Below are 17258 nucleotides of genomic sequence, written 5' to 3' on the forward strand. Positions count from 1 at the left end.
GCTTTGGTCAGACCCCTACGCAAAAATAATTCCATTCCCTGGACCGACCTCACAAACCTGAGACCTATCTCACTCCTCCCTTTTTTAGGGAAGCTCGCCGAAAAGTTTGTAAATCGGCACTTATCCAAATATATAGAAAGTGCAGGAGGACTTGACCCTTCACAATCGGGGTTCAGACCCAGGCATAGTACTGAGACCGCCTTGCTGTCCGTCGCTGACGATCTCCATATGCTACAGGATAAGGGTTATTCCGTTATCCTGGTGCTTTTAGATCTGTCAGCGGCGTTTGACACTGTGTCACATGATATCATGACCTCCAGACTCATTAACATCGGGCTGGGTGGCAAGGCGTTGGCCTGGCTAAAGAGCTTTTTCATCAAGCGTACTCAGAGAGTCACACTGGGTCCGTACCAGTCAGAGGAGGTGGAGATCTCTAAGGGGGTGCCACAGGGCTCCTGCTTGAGCCCTACACTTTTTAACATCTACGTGGCACCCCTGGCTAACATCATGAGATCCCACGGATTTATTCCTGTATCGTATGCAGACGATACTCAACTCCTCTTCCCCTTTAAAATCATGACTCCTGAGGTACGCAGCTCCTTTGCCCAGGGGATGAAAGAGGTGGCCCAATGGATGGCAGCAAATTTCCTTCAGTGTAACGTCTCAAAGACTGAGGTAATGCTTTTTGGAGAGGCCAAAAGATTGTGGACTCCCGACTGGTGGCCTCAAGACCTTGGCCCAGTCCCCGTACCCAAAGAGGTGGTAAAAGATCTCGGGGTCAAACTGGATCAGGAGCTCGCTTTTAAACATCATACCAATCAAGTGGTAGGCTCCTGTTTCCATGTGATTGGTCTTCTCCGAAGGGTTTTCCCCCTGTTACCTGATTCCACCAGGAAAACGCTAGTTCAGTCGCTTGTGTTGAGCAGACTGGACTACTGTAACGGGCTGCTGTTAGCCGCCAATGAGGGCATCATTAACAAACTCCAAGTTGTGCAGAACACGGCAGCACGCTTGGTTTTGAATGCCCCAGCACGTACACCCTCGAAACCATTACTGAATCAACTACATTGGCTCACTGTGAAACAGAGAGTCTTGTTTAAAACGTGCTGCATCATCCATAAATGTCTCATTGGTAAAGGTCCTGACTATCTAACAAAAAAATTTGTCCCTTACATCCCTGCTAGAACTCTGAGATCTGGTAATCAAGAGCTGTTATGTGTCCCCAGGTTTTGTAAGACCAGACAAGGTGGAAGGGCTCTGTCTGTAGCTGGACCAAAGTGTTGGAACGATCTTCCTTATGACATTAGAACCTGTAAGGAACACTTTCCTTTTAGGAAAAAATTAAAAACTTTCTTGTTCAACTATTAATCCCACTAAGTCTTCACTTAATATTGTTAGAGCAGGCCTTGGTCTCAGATGCTGCCAAAAAGGCGCGGAGATACTCCTCAGGGAGTCGATTCCCAGCGCGTTATAAGTATGCAAATAAATAAATAAAATAAATAAATAGGCTGTTTGTGTGGGTAGCACAATCCGGTGCTACAGCCGCAAATAGCAATCGATTTACAGGCCCTGGCTCACTCAGTGCACTTTACTAGGGACTGACAAATAAATAAAATATGCCAATCATGGAAACACCAATCCACAACATAATTGACAACAGGATCACTTGCACTTTAACACTGATCAGTAGTGAGAAAGTGCACAGAGACACTAAGCCAGCAAACACAGAGTCAAGACAGGGAGGTCAGAAATAAAAAACTGAGGGGAATCACTCCAAAAGATGACAAGTCTAACACACACAGCTACAGAAACGGGCTAAGATAAGACACATCATAGACACATATACACATACAGTCACACTGACACACCCAGACACACATAGACACACACAAACAGATCGACAGACAGACACACACAGACAACCAACAGATGCTAAGACAGACACACATCGACACACAGACACAGTGACAGCCAGCCACACCAAGACACACAGACACAAAGACAGACAGAAACACACACATACACAGACAGGCAGAGACAGACACACAGACATACAGATACAAACACACACACACAGACACCAACACATAGAGACAGACACACACACATTTTATCTGTGTGTCTCCTTCGCATCTTTGCGGTAAAGGCTACACATCAGAGACCTATCCCTCACCTGCACTTTAGCACATCATCTGGTAAAACCATGACTGGCGAGAGGGACCCCCCTCAAGGTGTTCAAGGGACGGGGGGGTAGTATTATTGCCTCACTCCTTAGGCTCTTTTCAAGGAATTCAATTTAGCATTGGCTTAAATGAAGACTCCTTCAAGTCAATAGTGCCAAAAAGAGACTCTTGCAGGACTATCTACATGGAGAGTTAGGGGTGCGTGACGTAATGTAAAATGATAACCCCCCTGAAGGACTGGGGCCCCCAAAGGACTGGGCCCATGAAGAGCTGGAGCGTGTGTATCTGGGGTGATGCACTTCCACTGAAATGCTGTGGACAGATAAGGATTCAGCTCCACATTAGGTGAATCCCCATTTGTACCTGTCTCACCTGTGATTTGAACAAAGAAAGCAATAATGGTTCTGTTGGGAGGAAAAAGAAAAAACTTCGACATGGTTTATATACCTATTATGCAATTCGTGTGTCCCTGGTGGGGTACAAACGTATTCGTATTAATCAATAAACACAGATCCCTCAGGTATGAGAAAGCAATTATTTACTGAAATACTTTCTCACAGTTTTATGTACATTTTTGCATGATACTCCTACTGTCCAAACATTTACAATGAAACATACAATGCTATACAATGTGGAGAGTGAAAGACTAACACCGATTATACAAAAGACATTTACAACGAAGAATCAGATGAGACAGCTTCCTTGCTCCAGCCCCCGAAGTAATCGATGATACATGAATCAATAGCATTTACCTATCCCAGGACAAAACCGCACATTATACAGACGCAGTGAACAACCCCCATCCTATGTGCCTAGTCGGCTGACAGGCACCGGTAGAATATCAACAGAAGCTATCAGACTGTCCATCCCCTCTCCAAGTCCTGAAGAAGACCCACTTTAGATGCACGTAGTCAGCGCATCAGGAACAGGGTCGAAACGTCGACGTACTACACTAATGATCTTACTGCACAAAGTCTGTTAGGAACCAAAGAATACATTTGGCTTGCATAAGACTATTGGATTGACAGTTGACATTCCGTAAATGACTGTAATTTCTCTGTAAATGTCTTTTGTATAATCGGTGTTAGTCTTTGAAATGAAATGAAATGAAATGAAACAAATATTTATAAGAGCGCACTGCGGCCAAGCGGCTTCCTGGCGCTAAGAATCACAACCATGTCTGCCAAGGGGTCCGGGGGGAATTAGCCAGGAAAAGCCTGAAGAAAAAGAAAAGTTTTGAGAGCTTTGCGAAAGTGTGAGAAGATGGGAATAGAGCGAATCGAGAGGGGAAGAGAATTCCAGATCTGGGTAGCCCGCACCGAGAAGCGGGTGCCTCCGGTGCGGGATTTGCGGAAGCGGGGAACGTGAAGAAGAGAAAGAGAAGACGAGCGAAGAGAGCGACAAGGGGCATGAGAGGAAATTAGAGAATTAATAAAGAGAGGAGCAGATCGGGCATGCGCCCGGAAGGCCAAGCAGGCAAGTTTGAAGTGAGATCTGAGGTGAACAGGGAGCCAGTGGAGGGATTTAAGGACAGGAGTGATGTGGGAAAACTTAGGAAGACGAAAAACAAGACGAGCTGCCTGGTTCTGGATGGCCTGGAGACGGCGAGTTTCGTAGGCTGGAATGCCTACGTACAGGCCATTGCCGTAATCCAGGCGGGAAGTGATAAGGGCAGAAATAATAGTTTTAAGGGCATCAACAGAAAAAAAACGAGAAATTTTACGAATGAGGCGGAGGAAGAGGAAACAGGCGGAAACAACAGAGCTGACCTGCGCATGCATAGAAAGATCATTGCTGATCTTGATGCCCAAGGTCCGGACGGAGGAGGCTGGGGAAGGGGGGGACCGAAGGAAAGGGGCCAGTGAACAGAGGACCAGGGGTTGGAGGGACCACCGGTGAGGACAAGCTCAGTCTTGTCAGGGTTGAGCTTTAAATGATTAAAGCTCATCCATTGGGAGATGAAGACCAGAGTAGAGCTGAACTTGGGAAGAGAGTGAGTGGGAGAGGATAGATCAAAGACGAGCTGGAGGTCGTCTGCGTAATTGTACACGGAGACCCCCAGCTCGAGGAGGGAAGAAATAAGAGGGCGGATGTAGAGGTTGAAAAGAAGAGGGGAAAGAGAGGAACCTTGGGGTACCCCACAGGTGACCGGGAGAGGGGGTGCGGAGAAATCAGAGAGGTGAACTGCCTGTGATCTGCCCTGAAGAAAGGACGCGATCCAGGAGAGGGCAGTGCCCTGGATGCCCGCTGCGCCGACACGGTCGAGAAGGATGGCATGATCGACCGTATCAAATGCAGCGGACAAATCCAAGAGGACTAAAGCCTGGGGGAGATTGCTGTCAGCCTTCGCTTTCAGTTCATCCAAGACCGCGAGGACCACACTCTCAGTAGAGTGACCAGGTCGGAATCCAGCCTGGTGAGAGGCCAAGATGTTATTCTCCTCGATGTAATTGGAGAGACAAGATGTCACATAGCTCTCAAGAATCTTCCCGAGGTAGGGAAGAAGGGAGATCGGCCTAAAGTTCGATGGGAGGGAGGGATCCAGGCCAGCTTTCTTCAGGATAGGAAGCACAATGGCAGTTTTGAAGAGAGAAGGGACAGAACCCAGAGCCAAACAAGAATTGAGAAAAGTTAAGGGAGGGGTAGGGCAGGAAGTGTAAAGGGACCTAAGGATCCGTGCGGGAGCGCAATCCGCCGTAGAGCCGGACTTGACCTTAACAAGAAGGTCGCGGAAAAGCTCAGGTGAAATGGATTTGAAATGATCCAAAACAGAAGAACAAGAAGGGGAGTGATCCGGGAAGTAAGGTTCAGGTACTATCGGAATGTTGGCCTTGATGGTGATTATTTTATTGATAAAATAATCATTGAGGGAGTGACAGAGAGATAGAGAGGGGGCAGGGGACAAGCTAGCACGGTCGGAGGTGGCAAGACTGCGCACCAGTGAGAAGATCTCACAAGATTTATTGGCCGAGAGGGCTACGCGCTCCGAGAAATACTTGGATTTGGCCGCTAAGATGGCCGATTTATAGCTATTAAGAAGAGCCCTATAGGTAAGGCGAAGGTTAGGACAGTAATTGCGACGCCAGCGACGCTCAGAGCGCCTGAGTTCTAATTTCAGGGACCTGAGGTCGTTGGAGAACCACTTGTGTGCATCATGAGGGCGGGCTGATCTGATCTTTTTGAGTGGCGCGGCCCGGTCACAAGCCGAGGAAATCCAGTTGTTAATAGCTTTCACTCTCCACATTGTATAGCATTGTATGTTTCATTGTAAATGTTTGGACAGTACGAGTATCATGCGAAAATGTACATACAACTACAACTGTGAGAAAGTATTTCAGTAAATAATTGCTTTCCATACCTAAGGGATCTGTGTTTAATGATTAATACGAATACGTTTGTACCCCACCAGGGACACATGAATTGCATAATAGGTATATAAACCTTGTCGAAGTTTTTTCTTTGTCCTCCCAACAGAACCATTATTGTTTTGTTTATTACCCGCCCAGGTTCTGAGGGTTACAGGGTCACCCCATTAACTTCTAGTGGTCACCTGTGGTTTGCACACGAGTCAGAGTAATTCCCCATTTCTGCGGAAAACGTCTTGAGTTGAAAGGAAAAGAAAATACTTTTGTACCCAAATAATGGACGCAAAGACACTGGAGTCACTCAAGAGAAGCTCAGAAGGCGGTGTTGTGGAGACAATCTTGAGCACAAGGTGAGTGAACTTTCCAGAGTTTTGGAACAAGAGACACTTAAGAACTGAGGGGCATATGACCAAGGGCAAGTATCACCGCTTTTTCGGCGAATTGTGCCGAGAAAGCGGCGATACTACTAGAGCCCTATTAACAAGGGCATTTTAAAGCCTGGCGCAAGCCCACTTTGCATGTCGGCGATAAACATCGCTAATGACATGCAAAGTGGGCGTTTCCACGTCCGGTCTGTTCCTCACATGCGGTCGGTCTAACTCCGCTTTCACATCGAGTTTGTCCAGAAAAGGTCAGTGTGTGCAGTATGTTTATTTCTAAATCTCCTGGCTATGATGAAGTCTGTTTTTGAAGGGGAAAGTGAGCGGCTCTACATCAGACAGGACCCCTCAAAGCGAGCGGCTCCACATCAGACAGGACCCCTCAAAGTGAGCGGCTCCACATCAGACAGGACCCCTCAAAGCGAGCGGCTCTCCACATCAGACAGGACCCCTCAAAGTGAGCGGCTCCACATCAGACAGGACCCTCAAAGTGAGTGGCTCCACATCAGACAGGATCCCTCAAAGTGAGCGGCTCCACATCAGACCGGACCCCTCAAAGTGAGCGGCTCCACATCAGACAGGACCCCTCAAAGTGAGCGGCTCCACATCAGACAGGACCCCTCAAAGTGAGCGGCTCCACATCAGACCGGACCCCTCAAAGAGAGCGGCTCTCCACATCAGACAGGACCCCTCAAAGTGAGCGGCTCCACATAAGACCGGACCCCTCAAAGCGAGCAGCTCTCCACATCAGACAGGACCCCTCAAAGTGAGCGGCTCCACATCAGACCGGACCCGTCAAAGCGAGCGGCTCCACATCAGACAGGACACCTCAAAGTGAGCGGCTCTCCACATCAGACAGGATCCCTCAAAGTGAGCGGCTCCACATCAGACCGGACCCCTCAAAGCGAGCGGCTCTCCACATCAGACAGGACCCCTCAAAGTGAGCGGCTCCACATCAGACAGGACCCTCAAAGTGAGTGGCTCCACATCAGACAGGACCCCTCAAAGTGAGTGGCTCCAAATCAGACAGGACCCCTAAAAGTGAGCGGCTCCACATCAGACAGGACCCCTCAAAGTGAGCGGCTCCACATCAGACCGGACCCCTCAAAGCGAGCGGCTCTCCACATCAGACAGGACCCCTCAAAGCGAGCGGCTCCACATCAGACAGGACCCCTCAAAGTGAGCGGCTCCACATCAGACCGGACCCCTCAAAGCGAGCGGCTCTCCACATCAGACAGGACCCCTCAAAGCGAGCGGCTCCACATCAGACCAGACCCCTCAAAGTAAGCGGCTCCACATCAGACAGGACCCCTCAAAGTGAGCGGCTCCACATCAGACCGGACCCCTCAAAGTGAGAGGCTCCACATCAGACAGGACCCTCAAAGTGAGTGGCTCCACATCAGACAGGACCCCTCAAAGTGAGTGGCTCCAAATCAGACAGGACCCCTCAAAGTGAGTGGCTCCACATCAGACAGGACCCCTCAAAGTGAGCGGCTCCACATCAGACCGGACCCCTCAAAGTGAGAGGCTCCACATCAGACAGGACCCTCAAAGTGAGTGGCTCCACATCAGACAGGACCCCTCAAAGTGAGTGGCTCCACATCAGACAGGACCCCTCAAAGTGAGTGGCTCCACATCAGACAGGACCCCTCAAAGTGAGTGGCTCCAAATCAGACAGGACCCCTCAAAGTGAGCGGCTCCACATCAGATCAGACCCCTCAAAGTGAGCGGCTCTCCACATCAGACAGGACCCCTCAAAGTGAGCGGCTCCACATCAGACAGGACCCCTCAAAGTGAGTGGCTCCAAATCAGACAGGACCCCTCAAAGTGAGCGGCTCCACATCAGACCAGACCCCTCAAAGCGAGCGGCTCTCCACATCAGACAGGACCCCTCAAAGTGAGCGGCTCCACATCAGACAGGACCCCTCAAAGCGAGCGGCTCTCCACATCAGACAGGACCCCTCAAAGTGAGCGGCTCCACATCAGACAGGACCCCTCAAAGTGAGTGGCTCCAAATCAGACAGGACCCCTCAAAGTGAGCGGCTCCACATCAGACAGGACCCCTCAAAGTGAGCGGCTCCAAATCAGACAGGACCCCTCAAAGTGAGCGGCTCCACATCAGACAGGACCCCTCAAAGTGAGCGGCTCCACATCAGACAGGACCCCTCAAAGTGAGTGGCTCCACATCAGACCGGACCCCTCAAAGTGAGCGGCTCCACATCAGACAGGACCCCTCAAAGTGAGTGGCTCCACATCAGACCGGACCCCTCAAAGCGAGCGGCTCTCCACATCAGACAGGACCCCTCAAAGTGAGCGGCTCCACATCAGACAGGACCCCTCAAAGTGAGCGGCTCCACATCAGACAGGACCCCTCAAAGTGAGTGGCTCCAAATCAGACAGGACCCCTCAAAGTGAGCGGCTCCAAATCAGACAGGACCCCTCAAAGTGAGCGGCTCCACATCAGACAGGACCCCTCAAAGTGAGCGGCTCCAAATCAGACAGGACCCCTCAAAGTGAGCGGCTCCACATCAGACAGGACCCCTCAAAGTGAGCGGCTCCACATCAGACAGGACCCCTCAAAGTGAGTGGCTCCACATCAGACCGGACCCCTCAAAGTGAGCGGCTCCACATCAGACAGGACCCCTCAAAGTGAGTGGCTCCACATCAGACAGGACCCCTCAAAGTGAGCGGCTCCACATCAGACAGGACCCCTCAAAGTGAGCGGCTCCAAATCAGACAGGACCCCTCAAAGTGAGCGGCTCCAAATCAGACAGGACCCCTCAAAGTGAGCGGCTCCACATCAGACAGGACCCCTCAAAGTGAGTGGCTCCACATCAGACCGGACCCCTCAAAGTGAGCGGTTCCACATCAGACCAGACCCCTCAAAGTGAGCGGCTCCAAATCAGACAGGACCCCTCCCAAGCCCAGAGGCTGCCGTGCCTTCGATAGTGCAGATTCCTAGGTGATGACAGGTTCCAGGCTGTGACTTCTTGCCGCCACAGGTGTAGTGATGTTTGGACACCACTCTCTCCCCTCAAATGTCTTATTCGTGATAACGCGCCCGAGTTGGGCGGGAGACTCCCAATTTTTACAGCAGGAAATAAGAGCCTTTTTGTTGCTTCACACCTGAAATTGCCTTCACTATAATGCAAGTCAGTGGAAAAAATAAAGTCCCCTGTATTTTCTACAAAACTTTCCTATTGTTGGCAGATATGTCAGGGGCATGATTTTCTGGTTGCAGGAGAAATCTAGTTTTTGGTTTGGTGGCGCCTCAGGCAGCGGCCCCTATTGCATAGAAAGGGGCATGTATGTGGCTGCAGGTGAATTGAACTGGTTTTAGCCTAATGTGGGATGATGAAATGCGGAGGGTGGTCGACATAGGGGTTAAACCCTCTGCAGACATCTGTGTGCTACCTGGAGGTCACCGGCTCCACATATCTGGTGGTCCTCAGTCTGAGGTGATAGCGTGCCACTGGGGGTGTAAAGTCAACACCTGTTATTTACAGCATTACAAAAACGCAGCATCCATGATGGCGAGCATCTTATGCCGAATCAAACATTTAGTTCTTCGTCACAGGAGGACATGTTGAGGTTTTTAGTGTAGGAGTATATAAGAATATTCAGAACCTGTAACTACTACTTGAGGTACACCGGCTATTTTACTCAGCTGAACATACTCTTAACACCATTGCGTCCAACAGGTGGACCCCATTTTATTCTTAAATTGATAAGGAAACGAACCCTTTGTAGCTTTAAAGGCACCTTTTTGGGCGCCTTTTATGGCTACAAACCCCTAGAGGTCATATGGTGGCATAGAGTTGTTACCTCGGCTAAGGCAAGCCTTTAGCTGTATCCAGGCCCTAATGTGACTGTGTCTGGGCAGCATCATGGATCCTTTTGTGCACCTTAAAAACCAGCATTGCAAAAAGCCAATGCCAATAAATCTGGCTGTAATCTGTGAACGTTTTCCAAGACCCTTTCTGCGTGACCAGGTTGGCATTTTAATTATGCCACTACTGTTAGTTTTGTCAATACTTGTTTTGCACACAGCACACACAATTACAATACGGACCCAGATACAGCTAACATTTCACAAGCATTGGAAATGCATTAGGTCTCGGATTTATTTGAGTTAGAGCTAATGGCATTGTAAATGGCAATGTCTTTTATCCATGTGTTATGGAGTGTATGCATGTGGTGTGTAGTGGAATTGTGTGGGTTGGATTGTAATTGTAGCAATGGTGGCATGCTGCGCTTTAGATGAATATGTTTAAAAGTAAAGTGCGCCATACTGCGTTTGCTACAATAGTTAATTGTGGATGCGTTAACAATTGATGTGTGCACTGATGGCTGGTGGTGTGTGTGTGTGTGGTTGTGTGTGTGGTGGTGAGTGTGTGATGGTGAGTGTGTGGTGGTGAGTGTGTGGTCGTGAGAATGTGGTGTCCGAGTGTGTGTGTGGTGGTGTCTGTGTGTGTGGTGTATGTGGTCTTATGTGTATGGTCTTATGTGTGTGTGGTGGACTTAGTTCCAGTTTTTGTACCTTGCACACACACACACTGCCCCTGCACACTCACACACTGCTCACCCTACGTCAGATGGGGGAGCATGGAAATGTTGCGCTCCCGTGAAAGAGCTGGCAGGTGATTGGGGTCCCCCTTAGAAGGCAAAGACTCTGAAAGCAGGGCCCCTGTCTTTAACACCACCACACCAGTGTGCCTCAAGTAACATGTGCCCGGTCTTCTACAACGCAGGGGCAGAGAGGAGAGGAGAGGCAGGACAACGCAGGGGCAGAGAGAAGAGGCAGGACAACACAGCGGCGGAGAGGAGAGGCAGGACACAACACAGCGGCGGAGAGGAGAGGCAGGACACAACGCAGGGGCAGAGAGGAGAGGCAGGACACAACACAGCGGCAGAGAGGAGAGGCAGGACACAACGCAGGGGCAGAGAGGAGAGGCAGGACACAACGCAGGGCCAGAGAGGAGAGGCAGGACACAACGCAGGGGCAGAGAGAAGAGGCAGGACAACGCAGGGGCAGAGAGAAGAGGCAGGACAACACAGCGGCGGAGAGGAGAGGCAGGACACAACGCAGGGGCAGAGAGGAGAGGCAGGACACAACGCAGGGCCAGAGAGGAGAGGCAGGACACAACGCAGGGGCAGAGAGGAGAGGCAGGACACAACGCAGGGCCAGAGAGGAGAGGCAGGACACAACGCAGGGGCAGAGAGGAGAGGCAGGACACAACGCAGGGGCAGAGAGGAGAGGCAGGACACAACACAGCGGCGGAGAGGAGAGGCAGGACACAACACAGCGGCGGAGAGGAGAGGCAGGACACAACGCAGGGGCAGAGAGGAGAGGCAGGACACAACACAGCGGCGGAGAGGAGAGGCAGGACACAACGCAGGGGCAGAGAGGAGAGGCAGGACACAACACAGCGGCGGAGAGGAGAGGCAAGTGACAATGCAGGGGCAGAGAGGAGAGGCAGGACACAGCGCAGTGGCGGAGAGGAGAGGCAGGACACAACGCTAGGGGTGAGAGGTGAGGCAGGACACAACGCAGGGGCAGAGAGGCAGGACACAACACAGCGGCGGAGAGGAGAAGCATCTGGAGGGGAGAGTTAACTAGGGGAAAGTGCAGGGACATGAGCGGCTTTGAAATGGGGCTGGGGCTAATGGGGACATTAGCAACATAAAAGGGAATTAAGAAGATAGAACAAAAAAATGAAGTGAAATTAGAGAAAAGGTGGTGAGAGGAAAAATACGAGAAAGATAGAGGTGTGCTATTGGAATGAGAGGGGGTGCTTGAGGCGTGGAAAGGGAAGGAAGAACATGGAAACTGGAAAACGAGAAGAAGAGCATTGGCAGGTGGAGAGGCAGTGACTCAGAAAGGTGGGGGCCTTTTACAGAGCAGGAGAGGGCAAGGAAAACTAGAAGGGAGAGCGGCACGCGGGGAAAGAACCCGATAGAGCTGAAATTGTGCATTCAGGAGAGCAAAGAAGGCCAAATGGGGAAGGGAGGGGCGGGGACAGGGAGGAACAGGACAGGAATCGGCAGAGCAGGCCTATAATAGGGAGAAAAACATGCGCAGAAATATAAACGGGCGGGGGAGGGGCAGACAGGCAGAATACGAAGGAAAAGGTGGTGCGAGGCGGAAAATGTGCAATAGGGTAGATGGTCTCTCGTATCCTGGAGAAGATAGGGGAAGAAAAAGTGGAATAAGATACGGCTTGTGGTGAAGAGCAGGGCAGGCGGGAGACAGGGACGCGGAACTGGTGAGAGGAAAGGGGCAGTGTAGATCGCACAGAAGGCGAGGGGAGGGAGGATAAGCTAAATCAGTGGTGAGGGAACGGGTTGCAGTGGAGGTGCTGAAGAGAGATAGAGGGAGAAGGGTGGTGCCGACCGGTGCGGGGCTGGGGTTGGACAGGCGGTTAGGGAGGGGTAGGATTGAGGCAAGAGAAGCAGAGGGGTAGAAATAGAGGAAGGGGCGAGAGGGAAGGAGGGCTGCAGTCCTCGAAGACACAGCTTTTTTTGTTTTACACTCAACATGTTCATTGATAGAAATGTCAAGTATAGAACTCTCAAAAGGTAAACTTGGATTTGAGGTTATACACTAGGGCTTCATGAAAAGAAATACTCACAGGTAGACAAAAACAACACAGATACTTTGGGTGGCGAGCACTTTTCAAAACGGTAGGCTGAGCTCCCTGCACATGCTCGCGCTTCCAGAGATGCCCTGCATTTTGCTAGAGGAGCTTTTAGCTGGTCGCAATCAAAAGGTACCCTACAGTAAAAAAAGCTGGTCGCTGTTGAATACCATAGATTGACTAGAAACCATACAACATGCATAGACCTCCGTGTTGAATGCAAATTTAAAAAGAAAAGGTCAGGTCACAGACTACCAGAAACAGGAGGTGTCGTTTCTCAAAGGAAAACTCAAATCCAAGTCACCCAAAAATATAACTCACATGTAGACAAAAACAACACAGATACTTTGGGTGGCGATCACTTTTCAAAACGGTAGGCTGAGTTCCGTGAACATGCTCGCGCTTTCAGAGATGCCCTGCATTTTGCTAGAGGAGCTTTCAGCTGGTCTCAATCAAAAGGTACCCTACAGGAAAAAATGGAGTATGTATATTCCCAACAGAGACATGTACGTATATGGCTTTCGGGACCGCCTATCAGCACTTAGAACGTATATCGCCATAGAGACTGTGTTTATTTATAACAATGTCCATTATTGGGGGTGTATATTCACACTGGGGAGTGTGCATTATCACGGATAATGCCCATAATTAGGGGAACTGTAGGAGGGTGGATACCTGACTATGGTTACCCCAGATTTTTTGCCTAGTGTTTAGCTGGTTTTCGACTTAGTTGGCCTGGGATCCTGCTAATCAGGGCCCCATGCTATCTGCTCTCTCTTTAAAATGGACTCCATGTACCCGAGGTGCATAACTGATTGGATATTGGGTCACCTTATCAGCCCCTGTACAGTGTACTATAGGTCCCCAGGGCATAGGTGCATCCAAGGCCTACCAGGGGCTGCAGCATATCTTTTGCCACCCCTGAGTGGCTATCCAAACTGACACAACTGGCTGATCACTCAGCTGGGGCAAGGTCGTGTAATCACCCCTTGCTTAGATATATTATACCTATATCTAAACCTATATCTGGACACATATATATCTATAAGTCACTCCTATGGCAGGCCTTAACAATCCTGGAGGCAGAGTGCTTGGTTTTATGTGAGATGTGCTCTAGCATAAGCTGAGCCTGTCTGCAGCTTTCAGAACCATTTCCTTATAGCTGTTCCAGGGTATTGCCATACCATATACTCTTAGGTGCATTATAATCCTCACGGTTATTGCTAACTTTGGTTTGGCTTTATCAAAACATGTCGTGTAAGGTGTCATACACTTTGGAATGCTACCCCCTCGCCAGTTCTGGCGACGGGGGTAGCATTCCACCCTTCTAGAGGAAGAAGACATGTTACTTTACTTAAACGCGGTTAAATCTAACCAGAGCCTCAGCATCACAAAATAGATGCTGCTGCCACAGGCATGGGTCTGGCCTCCTGCTGCTGACCGAAACTGCGGCAGGGGAGGCCTGGACAAAAGGCTTTCTGTCACAGGGAGGTGTTACACCACCCCAGACAGGAGATAGTCGATTGAGGCAGGCAGGGCGAGTGAAACTAGACACTGCCTGGGGCACACAAGGCTCCCCATGCATAGCCCAGTTCAAACCGGTGCTGGGGCACTTTAGCCCCAGCTCTGGCGCAAAACTGGACAAAGGGAAAGGGGTGTAACCACCCCCTTCCTGGGTCCCACCCATAGGAGTGAACTAGCAGGTAATCCAGCCCCTTGATTTGGAATAAAGGTAGGAGCATTAGATTATCCTGACTGAAACTGTGATACAGAACTCTGGACCCTTGTTTTACCATAGATAACCTCTTGAATAACCAAACGAAAGAGTAGTCCACACAGGTATATATTCAAAATATATGTATTTATTCTAGGAACAACCCTACTAGTCTATTTATGAGACTAGAGGCAAAAGATACATTTTCAAACAAGCAATAATAGTTACAATAAATAGCACTGGAATAACAGGGCCCCAGGGGGGGGGGGCATACCATATATCAAAAAAGTGGTATATGTACCACGACAGTTCAACAGACAGTGCCTAGGGCACTTAGGATCGCTGGCCCCTTACGAAACCAACCAATATAAAAGAACAATTCCCTTGAACAAGGTCATTCACATAAACACCATGAATAAGGAAAAACAGTGACTATAACAACTGAATAAAGGTTAAAAAATCTCTCAAATTTTATTGTATACAATGAGGTTAAAAAAAGCAGAGAGCAAGGTTGACTGCTGAACACAAGTTATAAAACGTTAAAAGTAACAATCCATATTCAATATTGACCAGCAATATTGCTGAAACAAAGACAGAAAAAACAGTAAGATATACAAATTATGCAATACACGGTATGTGTTCTAATGTTCTTTTTGGAACAACGGTGTTGTGCAGATAGAATATTATTCTGTCAACAGCGATGTATGAACCATGAATCACCAGGCACACCAGAAGCGGGGAGTGGTCAGATACATACCACGCCAGATAGGAAACCTCCCTAACCTGCCGTGCCAGCTCAGGGGTAATGAGACAATAACCCAGCCGAGTATAAGTTCCCGTCGCCGAGGTGTAGCAGGAGAAGAGTCTGGATCCCGAGTGTCTTTACCTACATACTCCAGGGTATAAATGTTAGATCCCTTCTCAACAAGGGGAGAAGGAGTGCTTTGGTAAAGAGCACATGGTTACAATAGTTAGAGTTGCAAAAGTCCAAGACAGAAGAAACCAGTCCCCAGGAGAGGAAAGAGGAAAGAGGGAAGGAGGGGGGGGGGCAGGGAGCTGGGAAGCGGGTCAGATCTGGCAGATCAGCAGTGCGAGTGAAAAAACCTCGTGGGGGCCCAAGACGGTAGAGTAAACGGTCTCCAAGCTTAGATGGGGTCTCATAGTCATAAATGGAAGTCTGGGCGCCATTTTAGAGTCAGGCAAGTCCCAGGTACCTGGGCGCAATGAACCCTGGGCACAATGGCCGCCATCTTAGGGTCAGGCAGCTGGGTTCAGGTCGGCCTGTGCTGAATCCCCCAGAGTCAGGGTATATTCCGAGGCACACACTCTCAATGTCAGGGGGGCCCTCAGCATCCGTGGGAGACCCCAACCACCAACATCAGAGGTCTCCTACTGGTGCGCCCTGCAGGGGCTATGTATTGACCGCTACAGGCAGGCAGTTGCGCTGATTGTTATCATGCTGCAATAGCCACTGGATAGATGGGAGTCTTTGTCGCTTTTTTATTTCAGAGTGCTGGGTTGGAGTTAATTGGATGCTGGGTTGGAGATGGGTGGATGCTGGGTTGGGGATGGATGGATGCTGGGTTGGGGATGGATGGATGCTGGGCTGGGGATGGATGGATGCTGGGCTGGGGATGGATGGATGCTGGGTTGGGGATGGATGGATGCTGGGCTGGGGATGGATGGATGCAGGGTTAGAGATGGATAGATGCTGGGTTGGAGATGGATGGATGCTGGGTTGTGGATGGATGGATGCTGGGTGGTGGATAGATGGATGCTGGGTTAGGGATGGATGGATGATGGATTGGGCATGGATTGATGCTTGGTTAGGGATGGATAGATGCTGGGTTGGAGATGGATGGATGCTGGGTTGGAGTTGGTTGGATGCTGGTTTGGAGTTGGGTGGATGCTGAGTTGGAGATGAATGGTGTGGGGTGAATGGATGTTTGAGAGGTGGATGCTGGGTTGGGGATGGATGAATGCTGGGGTGGGGATGGATGGATGGATGCAGGGTTGGAGATGGATGGATGTGTGAGGGGTGGATGGATTTGTGATTGGTGGGTGGATGGATGCTGGGTTGGAGATGGATAGATGTGTGATGGGTGGATGGATGAATGCTTGGATGGATGGTTGACTGTGGGTGCTTGGAGCATGAATTGATGGATGAATTCGTGGGGAGGCGTGTTTGTGCACCGCTGGATGGGTAACTGAAGAAACTGTGAGGCCAGAGGCCTAACGGCCCCCAAGGCCTGAAGTGCGGCGTATTCGCCATTCACGCTGGCTTGTGGCCTCTGTGTGTTTGCAACAAGGTGACCCATTGCCACTGAAGGTGCTGTTTTTTCTGTATTTGGCATTTAGTCGGTTTATTGGAAGTAAACCAAGACTCTTGCCTCAGAATGTATTTATTGTTGAAGTGAATGCTTACAAATTAAATCCTCGTTTCCCTGTGACTTAGGAATATAAGGTCACCTCCCTGGGCACCATAGAGATGTATGAGTGGGAGTCCCACAGGTGAGGGCCAGTCTCTCCCCTGAAAGTGTAGTTATCCTCTTCTCCACCGGATGTGATTTCACGCTATAGATTAGTGATGTCAATGATATTTTGAAACCCTGAACGCCAGATCTCTGCAACCCGCCCTTTCACCGCCTGCCTCTCCATTCAGATCCTCCTAGTTATCAAGCCAGATAGACATCCACCCATTCATCCACCACCACTCCACTCATCCTTTCATCCACACAACCACCTTTCCATCCACCACGCATAGAATCACATACATCCACCTATTCAGCTCCCCGCCCACCTGCCCAGGTATCACATCCCCTACCCAGGCGTCCTTAAACGAGAGAAAAGCTCCAAGTGTCAGACATTTGGTTGTAGAAGTTACTCGTGGGGGAAGGGGCTGAAGCACTTTGAGCCCAATTGGCGTTGCACAGCGTGTGGTTGTGTTTAGTGCACGACCAGCATGTGCCGTGTGCACG

The 17258-nt window shown here is 49.9% G+C and overlaps 1 protein-coding gene across 1 annotated transcript in view; it reads left to right on the top strand.

The window, feature by feature from the left end:
* Positions 1–17258, top strand: part of LOC144826181 (uncharacterized) — a 263557-nt gene that overhangs the window by 195110 nt on the left and 51189 nt on the right. The window lies entirely within an intron of this gene.

This window comes from Lissotriton helveticus, chromosome 3_2 (assembly GCF_964261635.1).
Source record: "Lissotriton helveticus chromosome 3_2, aLisHel1.1, whole genome shotgun sequence".
NCBI lineage: Eukaryota > Metazoa > Chordata > Amphibia > Caudata > Salamandridae > Lissotriton > Lissotriton helveticus.